This window comes from Nicotiana sylvestris, chromosome 1, assembly GCF_000393655.2.
Source record: "Nicotiana sylvestris chromosome 1, ASM39365v2, whole genome shotgun sequence".
Lineage (NCBI taxonomy): Eukaryota > Viridiplantae > Streptophyta > Magnoliopsida > Solanales > Solanaceae > Nicotiana > Nicotiana sylvestris.
This window is the reverse complement of record NC_091057.1, coordinates 71,741,241-71,746,117: the sequence shown is the minus strand read 5'-3', so window position 1 is coordinate 71,746,117 and position 4,877 is coordinate 71,741,241.

Genomic DNA, 4,877 nt, shown 5'->3' with positions numbered 1-4,877 from the left:
AGTCAATAATGGAAAATATTTTTGGATTATTTGTTTTGAAAATTGGGACTCTAAAAACTTTTGGTAAGACAAATGTTCTTGCAACAGATAAAGATATATATATATACATATTTTGGAAATAAAGAAAAACTTTTTGGATTTTTTATATATATATTTGCAACAAATAGTAAAACTACTTTCAACGCCCAACTCTTTTTATTTTATTATTTTTATTTTTATTTTGACATTTTCATAAACAGATAAATAAATAAAAACCCATTTTAAAACAAAACCTTTTTTTTTATTTTCATTTTTATGGCAAAACAAACTATTTTCTTTTCTATATTTTTTTAAAAACAAGACAGAACAATGATGATTTTTTCTCTATTTTTCCTTTGCTTTTAATATAACAAACTAATAAGACATTCATTTTCATTTTCTCAAAATTTCGGCAGAGTTTCGATACTACTCGGACATTGATTTTTCTCTAAAAATAAGTAGTTATATCTCTACACTGTCATTTTTTCTCCTCTTTTTCACGATTTTTTTTAATCTGTGGAAAATAATGAAAACATACAAAATCTTTTTGAATTTTCATGCTTTGTTTTATTTGTAATTTTATTTTTTATATTTATTATTTCTTTCAAAAATGTGGCGTGGGAGACATATGGGAATTCCAAGACTTCTTGGATTCCACAAATGTTCCCCATGTGCTTTCCCAAAAAGCAAGCGTGGGGGACATAGGGAATTCCAAGGCTTCTTGGATTCCACAAATGTTCCCCATGCTTTGATTAAAATAACATCATGCTGGAAATGACCAAATGACCCATACGCCCTTGACTAAATACAACATGTAGCACATAGGATGCCGAAAGATTGTCTATTATTTTCAGGTTGCTTGTCCTAGACGGACCCAACCCCTATGTTGAGTCCCCTAAGTCAAATGCACATGATGCAAATAAACGTTCCTACTAGGGATCCGGCATGTGGCTTTGTTATACTAGGTTCAAAAACCTGGGTCGGTGTTCTAGACAGTGTACCCGAGCGGACAACTCGAGCTGAGGAAGGAGCTCCTTTCCGGGAACCAAAAGGCCAGCCGGCTTAGAAACTTTCCGAGCCTCTTTTATTTAGGGTATGACACTAACAGAATAGGGAGTCTCAACCAGTAAGCACATCCCCGGAGGTAAGAAGAGAAAGGTTTCGGCACAGTTTATATACAGTTCAAATAATATCAAAGTGGTAAAAGCAGCATTTAGCACATTAGGCTCAAAACATGTAATAAAATCAGATAATAAATAAAGCCAAATAATAACAATTATTCTAAGCTCGAATTCTTAACCCTGAACCAGTGGTTCTGGGTAAAGAGATCCCCAGCAGAGTCGCCAGAGCTGTCACACCTCCTTTTTCCGCACCCGAGGGGGCGCAACGGAGTTTTTTCCAATTAAAGGACAATCAAGACGGGATTGGTTTAATTATTTCAGAGTCACCACTTGGGAGATTTAGGGTGTCCCAAGTAACCAATTTTAATCCCGAATAGAGGAAAATAATGACTCTATATTATAGTCTGCGTACCAGAAATCCGGATAAGGAATTCTGTTAACCCGGGAGAAGGTGTTAGGCATTCCCGAGTTCCGTGGTTCTAGCACGGTCACTCAATTGTTATATTCGGCTTATTTATCTGATTTTTAATATAATATGAACTTATGTGGAAATTTTAACTTTTAACCGCTTTATTATTATTGTTTTTACAAGAATGTGAACATCGCTTAAAACACGTCTTTGGATTGCGTCACATGAAATGCACCCACAATCCGGAACGCATTTTATTTGATGTTTTGAGATTTGGATTTGGGTCATATGAAATGCACACCCAAGTTTAAGAAAATAGATTATTAAACACGCGCTTAAAGAGACTATCGTGTTATTATTTTGGAAAGGCCGTGAAATTCGCTAAACGGCCCTCCTGAATTCTAAGTAATTTAAAACCAGTATTTACTGAGGGCCCCACAATTTGTATTTTTATTCGGCGAGGCTCATCTCATTCTTATTTTTTAAGGAATTTGCAACGTCGTGGAAATGCGTCTCAGACCACGTCACAATCAATGTACCCGTGATTAGAGACACATTTTGATTTCGTTGAGATTTGGATTTGGGTCACATAAATGTGCACCCGAGTTTAGGGAGATAACATTATTAAAGGCGCGCCTAAAGCAACTAGCGCATTATTATTTTGGGGTAGGGCCGTGAAATTTACTAAACGGCCCGTCCCGGAATCTAAGTATTTAATACATATATTTTGCGAGGGCTCCGCAATTTGTGCATTTTTTATGTGGCGAAACTCGTCTCGTTTTTATTATTTGAGGGCAAACTTAAAGCAACTACGATTTTCCACCAATGAAATCATCCGGGGTTAAACAAAAAAAACAACGATTCTAACAGGTAATAATATCCAGGGTAAAAATGAAAAAATAGAATAACTTCGTTCATATGCTCACATTTACTTTAAGCATGCAGTAACTAAACATAGAATAAACATTTTTAACATAACAACAAAAATTGCATTGTTGACATTCATATATATCGAATATTCTCATTTATTGCCTTGAACCATAATATGCAAAATGAATGAAATGAAACAAAGGACGAAGAACACCAACCTTCGAACCTCGACAATCCTAGAACGACAAACAGTGCTTACTACGGAACTCAAACCGGACCTCACTCGACGAGGAATAATGATGAAACCTCGGACAAACACCTCGACGTACCGGACCTCGACGACCCAAAGTCGACCTTGACGGAAAACAGAAAACTCGGCAAGGCGGGATCGCGGCAACCCACAACTGCTCGCGAAAGACGGAGCGACGTCGACAGCAGTAAGGTCGACGGGGGGGGGGGGGGGGGGGGCTACTGACGGACCTGTTTGGTGGTGGGATTACTGGTTGACGGGGGTGGTGTTGTTTGGACGAGAGGGAGTAGGAGCGGCAGCAATGGGGGAGTGGTCGTGGTCGACAGAAGGGTGTTTGGACGATGCAGCAGCGATGGCTGCTGCTTGGCGGGTGGTTGTTTGGGTGTTGCTGGGGTGCGAGGGGACGTTTGGGAGTGGTTTTGGGGTAGTGATTGACAGTAGGGTCGACGGAGGGAGCCGGTTGTGATGACGATGGTTATGGCGTTAGTTCTGGACAGTCGATGGTCGTGAGGCAGCTGCGACGATGTCTGGTGGTTGACGACGAGGGGTCAGCTGGGGAAGGTGACGGAGGTGGTGTTTGGGCGGCGTCGAGGGTTTTGGACGTGAGGCAGTAGAGGTTTCACGATGGGAGGGTCATTGACGGAGGTGGTTCAAGTGTTGGGGGGAGTTGGTCGTGGTGTTGGGTTGTGACGGGGTAGTGTTTGGGAGGAGGAGGGTGGTCCGGTTTGGTCGTGGGACAGTAGGGTTTCGTCTTCTTCTTCTCAAAGAAGAAGATGAACAGTGTTCCTTCCAAAAAAATTTCCAGTCCCCATTTCCAAATGTTTCATCCGTGTATTATAATGGGTTTGCCCCAAAAAATGAGCCCACGCGTGGTGGGGTTCCCCATGTGTCCTAGACACGGTTTATTATGGGCTAGGTCCGAAATTAGGCCTAAAACTGGGTAGTTTGAACCCGAATATTATTCTTTTGCCCGGACCCGAGAAATAGGAAAACGTTGCTTAACTAGTCCTATGTAAGCAAAATAACTACCAAAAATAAGACTAGTATTCAAACAAAACTATATATTTTTTTAAATATTTTTTCAAGATTTAAAATAGCTACAAAATATTAATAAAATTATTTTTTGTAATTTTCGTTTTTAAATATTAAGATAAAATATGAGGTAATATTTTTGTATTTTTCAAAGTTAAAAATGACTATAAAACCTTAATAGAACTATATTTTTTTGTAATTTTCGAAATTATATAAAGTACAAAAATAAAGTGCAATTTTTGTATTTTTCAAGTTTATGAGAGATACATAAACTAAAATTTATATATATATTTTTTGAAATTTTCTTTTTGCAACGAAATAAAGTAAAAATAGTTAAAATAGCTATACTAGACCCAATTTCACATATTCATGCTAAAAATGTGAAAATTCTCGGGGAGGGTCAAAAATCACGTGCTTACACAGAGTCTATCCTGAATCACCTTAACCTTCTCCAAAGCATACTGAACTAGGTCCGTGCCCAATAATCTAGCCTCACCCGGCTCAAACCAGCCCACTGGGGATCTACACCGGCTCCCATATAAAGCCTCATACGATGCCATCTGAATGCTGGACTGATAGCTGTTATTGTAAGCAAACTCCGCCAATGGCAAGAACTGATCCCAAGACCCTCCAAACTCAATCACACATGCACGGAGCATATCCTCAAGAATCTAGATAGTGCGCTCGGACTGCCCATCTGTCTAAGGGTGAAATGCTATACTCAACTCCACCCGAGTACCCAACTCATGCTGAATGGCCCTCCAGAACCGTGATGTAAACTAAGTACCCCTATCTGAGATGATGGACACTGGAGTACCATGCAAACGAACAATATCCCGGATATAAATCTCCGCCAACCGCTCCGAAGAATAAGTAGTGCACACAGGAATAAAATGAGCGGACTTGGTCATCCGATCCACAATCACCCAAATAGCATCGAACTTTCTCAAAGTCTGTGGGAGCCCAACTACAAAGTCCATGGTGATCCGCTCCCACTTCCATTCCGGAATCTCTATCTACTGGAGCAACCCACCCGGTATCTGGTGCTCATACTTCACCTGCTGACAGTTGAGGCACCGAGCTACAAATCCAACTATATCCTTCTTCATCCGCCTCTACCAGTAATGCTGCCTCAAATCCTGATACATCTTCGCGGCACCTGGATGAATGGAATACC